General features: G+C 45.9%; 1 pseudogene; it reads right to left on the minus strand.

Annotated features, from left to right (window-relative positions):
• Positions 1–3,449: 3,449 nt before the first annotated feature.
• Positions 3,450–7,026, minus strand: LOC119274449 (annotated as a pseudogene).
• Between the last annotated feature and the right edge of the window lie 375 nt (positions 7,027–7,401).

Below are 7,401 nucleotides of genomic sequence, written 5' to 3' on the forward strand. Positions count from 1 at the left end.
GATCTGGTTGCTGCTCTGCTGGGAGGCACAGCGGCGCAACCCTGCAGTGGCGGCGGCTGGGGCTCGGCTGCAAGGCCGATCTGGTGGTGACGTGGGCGAGGTCGGGCGCGTCCGATCTGGCCGATCTGCGGGTGCCGTGGGTGGCGGCGACCACCCCGTCCTCTTCGACGGGGGTGGGGGGGTGGGGGGTGGCGCTGCCGCTACGGGGTGTCGTCCTTGGCTATGCCGAGCGGCGAGGCGGCGGCGAACATGGTTCCAATATGAAGGTGGTGGCTTCATTGGTGCTTTCTCCACGTCTGGCCGGGATTTGGGTGCCCTTCGGTTCTCCCGGTCTGCATGTCGGAGGGGCGTTGGGTGCGGGCTCTGGGTCGGGGAAAATCCTTGACCAGCGAGGCCGGTCACGATGTTGGCGATGCCCATGATGCTGTTCTCCTTTTGTGTGGGCAACATCGAGACCTACACCCCGACCCTCCGCCTCTTGGTCCCGGGCGAAAGCCTAAAATCTCCGGATTGGGCAGCGGCGACGCTATCTTCTTGAAGGCGCTGCCTTGGGAGCTCTTCGTGGTCAAGGGCTCGGTGCGGTGGTGGTCTGCCGATCTTCAGTACTGTCCATTCTCGGCAGCTGCAGTGTGCGTTTGGGTCTTGGCCTGAGATGGTAGCGATGTATGGGTGTCCTTTAGAGGTGAGGTCGCCACAGCTGTTGTCCTATCCTCGGCAACTGGTTGGCCTGCCCATGCGTTCTTAGGGGCGAGCTGCTCTGCCTGTCAACGTGACGGCGTCCTTCGATCCAGGACGAGAGGGCAGGGTGCCCTCTTCGGAGGCAGCGACGGGACGGCAAGTTTGGCCTTGGAAGGGACGGAGTCTGGCTTTCGTCTGGCGGTGAATAGCTCCCTTGTCGCAGTCGTTGATGTCATGATCTGAGGCCGTCGTGGGCTCCGATGTCCTACTGATCCTTCGGAGCTCGTTAGTTGTTCCATAGAGTTGTGTATCCTATCATTTTATTTTCCGTTTCCTGTTGTATTGCCGGTTGTAATATGTGGTTTGCTTTATATATAAAGTGGGGCGAAAGACTTTTTCGGTAAACCTATCGATGGGTTGTGCAATCTCTGTATTCCTTTACCCTCTCGACGACCACCATACAAGTTCAGATGAAAAGACTGTATTGTGCATGAACATTTTCATGAGTCCATGAATGTTTTTAGAATTTATGAACATTTTTCTAAAGTTTATGAACATATTCATGTCGTTTTCTAAACATTTCATGAACATTTTTCATACATAACACCATTTTAAAATCCATGTTTCAGAAATTTGTGAATATTTTAAAAACTTAATGATTTAAAATTTCTTAACATTTAGTAAAAATCCATGGTCGTTTCATAGTTTTTTTTACATTTTCTGGAAAACATTCAACATTTTTTCCAATCTATGGATATTTACAAAAAACCATGATTTGTTTTGGCAAAACAATTTTGTAAATCAGAAGTGCGTGTGGAAAAGTGGGCTGCTGCCTAATTGGCTACTACAACCCATAGCCCAAAAGCTGGATCCGCCAGTGTGGAAAACCAAAGGAAACCGGAAAACAAGAAAGAAAGAAAAAATCTTTAAAGCTGGATCCCCCAGACGCCGAACTGGGTCGGCCCATCTCAGCCACGCGTGTGCGCTACCCTCCCCGGCGTCCCCCAACGGCGGTGAACCACCCACCGCCACCGGTGGCCGCACGCGACAAAGGCAAGGGCGAGCCTCGAGCCAAGGAGGCAGCTGCTAGCACGGCGGCGTGGCGCTGCCCGATGGCAAACGCAGCGCCGGGGAGGAAGGAAGGATGCGCGCCCCTCTCAGCGCGGGGACCGGCGCCGCCAACCGCGGGCAAGGGCGGGCAGAGATCCGTTGCGCCGCCATGGCCGGCGGGTGCGGCAGAACCGCGGGATGGAGAGGAGGGCATGGCGTCACCTTGCAATTCCTGGTTAGCTAATTTCTCTTCAGTCAACTCTCCTACTTACAGTATTTCTCTGTTTCCTCATCATTCAGAGTAACTACATAGATACAATTGCTTAAGTCTAAATCTTGTCAAATTCTAGTACTACTTGCTGCTGATTGACATTAACATTTGCGGATAGTCAACGGCACTTCTACAGCACACATTTCAAGCTACAAATAAAAATCTTAAACCTATGAAACAAACCACGGTCCAACTCCAACCCAGATAGTCAGAGAGTACATCACATAGTGCAGGTAGTACAAGATCATAAACTAAAGTTTTGCAGGGATTTCTACAACAGATTTAGTACAGATGACAAACACGTCATGCAACAAATCAAAACTAACTCGCCGCGTTGCAACCACAGAAAATGTTCAAACTATTCAGGGAAAGGCCCTCATGATTACAGTCCATAAGAATATATAGTAAACTCTTACATGCATCGGAATAATTAAACAATACGACTGAATGCCATGCATAAGAATATATAGTAAACTCTTACATGATTACAGTCATGAAGCATGGTGGGTTTTCTATCCGCACCATGTTTACATGGACTGAATGCGAATATCAGGGGCCCCCTGATGCTTGCTGATTCCCTGCCTGAGTACGGCTTCGATACTCTCCAGGTCCCAGTTTTTAGGCTCTGGAGGAGAATAAGCCCCTGCAGAGTATATTCACCTTGAACGACACGATGCTTTTCAGATGCTCAATGTCCTCAAGTATACCATTACCTTGCTGCTCTGCTTTTGCGTTGCACTCCATAGTGAGCCTCTGAAGCTTGTGCATGGCCATGGCCTCGAACACGATGCAAATTGCGGATCGAGAGATGGAAACAGGAGGGCGAGAGGGCACGGTGTCACCTTGCAATTTCTGGTTAGCTAATTTCCGGGCTCATGTCTAGCGAGTGCTACACAACTGAGGAGGAGGAAATTGCTGGTTAGTTAATTCCTCTTCAAACATCTCTCTTACTTATTTCTCTGGGGGAGAGTAACCAAATACGCTTGCTGCGGTTAGCTAATTTCCGGGCTCATGTCTAGCGAGTGCTACACAACTGAGGAGGAGGAAATTGCTGGTTAGTTAATTCCTCTTCAAACATCTCTCTTACTTATTTCTCTGGGGGAGAGTAACCAAATACGCTTGCTGCTGATCGATATTAACACTTAGGATTACACAGTCAATTTCATTTCTACTGCACACATCTTAAGCTACACATAAAAACTTGAACCTATGAAATAAACCACTATCCAACCCAGATTAAAGACCATAAGCAGTTCTACAAATCATCATGCGCATTGTACTTGTATCCTTCAGAAAGTAAGGGAGTAGCATTACAGAGCACAAGTACAGGTTTAAAACCTGAAGTTTTGCAGGGATTTCTACAACAGAGTACAAGTACATGTCCAGATGACAAACCTGTCGCTGTCGTACGTGAAACAAATAAAAATTAACTCACTTTCACGGGAGAAAGCTGTTGAAATTATTCAGGGAAAGACTCTCATGATTACAGTCCAGTAGAATAGTAAAGTTTTACATGTATCGGAATAACTAAGCAATACTGAAGGCTTACATTTACTACAATAGTTTGACAGTAGTAAAGACATAAATGTATCAGAAGAGCTAGACATCTTCATTTTTATTTAGAGGGTACAAACAAGGCACACAATGTAACATATGCTGCTGAAGATCTTCCACACCCTGGTTAATATTCCAGACCTCCAATTTAATAGTTGCAGCACAAACACTACCTCCAGAGAAATTGGTTATTCTGCATCCGTGTTCTTTGTGAATCTTTCCCACTTCACAACCACAAATACATAGACTTGATCATACACCCTGTCGAAGAGCCGGAAATAAGCAATTCTCCATGTCTTCTTGAAGAGCAGTGCACAAAACACCATCCAGAGCCCCACCAAAAATCCCAGCACAAGCCCAAAATAAAAGGTTAGTGGCTCAAATTTTTGCTTGCTGCTTCCGATATCACCATGGATGAAAGGATCATTCCCTGAACAATTCTTGTGGACAGGAGGCCCACAGAGTCCACTGTTGCTGATGTACATAAGTGACGGGTTCTCTGAATTGAGGGTGTTAAGTTGGGGGCCAGATGGTATCCTTCCAAACAAACTGTTGTAGGACAGATTCAGGTAGCTCAGAGATGTCAGATTTAACAAGCTTGATGGGATTTCACCAGAAAGCTTGTTCTGAGAGAGGTCGAGAGATACCAGTGACTGCATGGCACCAATCATGTTTGGAATTTGTCCACTCAATTGGTTTGATGATAAATTCAAATTCATTAGTGCAATAAGGGAAGTCATGTATGTGGGAATTTCACCAGTCAGGGAGTTGCTTGATAAATCAATACCCACAAAATATGTAATTGTCCTACCATATATAAGTTGCTGCCCTTTGGTAATTACTGACAATATTTGTCCTAGGTGACCAGCTCCTAGTATTATTGTTGAACTCAATCTAAATCTACCATCAGGAGATAATAACCCATCAGGAAGCTTTGTATCAAACATAGGCATGAATTCCTCCTGTAAATTTTTCATAAATGATAGGTTCGACAAATGCCAAGGTATTCCACCATAGAATTTGTTGCCTGATAGATCCAAAAATTGAAGATATCGAAGATTTGTTATTTCGACTGGAATAGTACCAGAAAGTGCATTGTGGCTCAGTAGTAGAAAACGTAAGCTCTGCAGCTCTCCTATCCATATAGGTAATCTCCAAGAGAACTTGTTCCATGCAAGATCCAAGAACTCCAGACTTCTGCTGTTTTGCAAGAATGCTGGGAATTTTCCAGATAAACTGTTGTTGCTGAGCAAAAGAAATTGTATCGATTGGACATCAAAACATTGAGGAATTTCACCCTCCAAAATATTGTTTGACAAATCAAGATATAACAGCCTCTCTAGTTTGCACATGGATTCCGGAATGTGGCCATCAATTTGATTTGAATACATAAGAAACATTTCAAGATTCGTACCACCAATATTTGATTTCAGCTTTCCTGAAAAAGAATTGTTTGAGATGTCTAACTCTGTGATATTTGTTGGCAGCAAAGGTACTGGTCCGGTAAGCCGATTTGAAGAGACAAAGAGTTTTTCAACTGCCATAGCATCCAGATCTGCTGGCAAGCTTCCACATAGTTGGTTGTTAGAGATGTCAAGATATGTGGCTTTTGAAAATGTAGACCAAAACCAATTAGGAATGTCGCCCTTCAGAGCTGTGCTTGAAATGCTAAGTTCGGTGATTTCTGGCTGCTGTTGAAGCCAAGATGGGAATAGTGGGCCCATCTCGGAGGATGCCAACATTGCAGACTTCAAACTAAAGGGAGGAAGCCAATCTGAACCCACCACAACCTTTAAACCGTTGAAAGAAATATCTATATTCTTCAAGTTCTCTAGACCTGCAAAATGTTCCTCTGTGATAATACCACTAAAGTTGTTGTTGCTTAGGTCCAGAGAAATCAAGCTAGTAAGATACCTTATTTCAGTAGGCACACTTCCATTCAACTCGTTATTGCCTAGGTCCAAGGAAATGAGATGAGTAAGGGCACCAATTTCAGTGGGTACACTTCCATAGAAGTTGTTGTAGCTTAGGACTAAAGAAGTGAGATTAGTAAGTGCACCAATCTCAGGGACTAAAGTTCCATAAAAGTTGTTGTGGCTTAAATCCAATGACATCAAACTAGTAAGAGAACCAATTTCTTGTGGGATACTTCCATTGAGCTTGTTCCAGGAAATATCAAGGACTTGAAGGTACGTCATGTTTCCTAGTGCGTCAGGGAACTTACCAAATAGTAAGTTCAGCTCAAGATGAAGGTACTTGAGACTTGTTGCTTTCCAAAACCAGCCAGATCCAAGTGAGTGCTCAAAGTTATTCCTGGAGAGGTCAAGCTTCTCAAGTTTTGTGAGATTAAGGTGTGAAACTGATTGGTTTGCATTATCAAGTTGACAATGACTAAGATCAATAACACTCAAAGATGGAATCATATTCAGGGTATGAGGCCAGTCAGCTATCCCTGAGAGGTTTACTCCACTCATGCTGAGGAGTCAGATGAGTACATACCAGAATAATAACCATGTTGGCCAAGATGAAGATACTGCAACTTAGACAGATTTCCAAGGTGAGAAGGCACTCTACCAGTAAATGGTATGCCAGAGAGGTTAAGGTGTCTCAAGTTCTCCATGGAGCCCAGCAAATGAGGAATTTGGCTATTTGGCCCTAGCAAACAGTTCCAGCTAAGGTCCAGGTGCTCTAGACGCTTCAAGGAAAACGGAGAGGGACTTATCTCGCCGAACAAAGCACTGGCACCACCACATGCATCATACTCGCCATAGGCGTCGAGCATCATATTTGGATTTCGAAGGTGAAGCTTGATGACATGGCCTGTCTGCTTGCTGCAACTGACGCCTCTCCACCGGCAGCAGTCCTGTCCTTGCCACGAGGCGAGGAGGTTGGTGTTGTCGCTTGTAATGCCCTCTTTGAAGGAGAGCAAGGCGGCCCTCTCGGCCGGGATGCAGCCGCCGCCGCCATGGGGATGCTGGGGTTGTAGTGCATCACTTGTGAAGAATGAGAAGATGTTTATGGCGATGAGAATGAGCAAGAGATTGGTTGTTGGACGCATGCTGGAAGAACGAGCTGTCTAGCTGGAAGAAGGAGTTGTCTAGCTCGAAGAATGCTACTACAGGCTCAGTGTTGGTATTTATTAGCGAGAGCAATTCTACTACCAAAGATGTTCGTCAAATAATACTAGACTCACGAAGTCTGCGGTCAAAGTCTTGGTCCTTCGGGGCCCCGCATTCAATCAAGTGTCGTTCATACGAGTACAGTTTTGTGGGCAGACTATGATGGGAGTCACCGGCCACTCGAGTAGTTGCCTGACTGCAACCAGGCTAGAGCAGGGCTGCTTACTGTTCCAAATTTGACCAGATTCTTTCTTTCTTTTTCACATTTCAATTGAATCCTACTCTCTCCTTCTCAAAATAAGTATTTAAAGTTGAGACACTTATTTTGAGACCGGGGGAGTATAATTTAGGGAAGTAAACCGCAGAGTATCCTTTAGATGACTATATTTGTTCCCCTAAACAAGTGTGGTTTTTAACCGAACCCCTAAACTTAACTCCGTAAAATTTACATTTGGCTTATGCATTTCATCGAACATTTGCTACACGTCTCCGTGGCAAGCGGCGATGATGATGACCACATCGGGACAAGCAGCACCAGCGAGAATGACGCGTCATCGGTCACCCCAGGCCATGCGGCCATGTCCCTTTTCTTCCCCGACGTTGGCTTCGTCCACCCGGGACGGAACGACGCATAGGTCACCCCCTCTACTTCGCCTTCGTCTCATGCATCTCGAGCTCCAACCACCGACGCCTCCGTCTCGCTCTCGTCGTCATTCTGCTCCCCCGGTC

The sequence above is a fragment of the Triticum dicoccoides genome, chromosome 3B (genome assembly GCF_002162155.2).
Source record: "Triticum dicoccoides isolate Atlit2015 ecotype Zavitan chromosome 3B, WEW_v2.0, whole genome shotgun sequence".
NCBI classification, from domain to species: Eukaryota; Viridiplantae; Streptophyta; class Magnoliopsida; order Poales; family Poaceae; genus Triticum; species Triticum dicoccoides.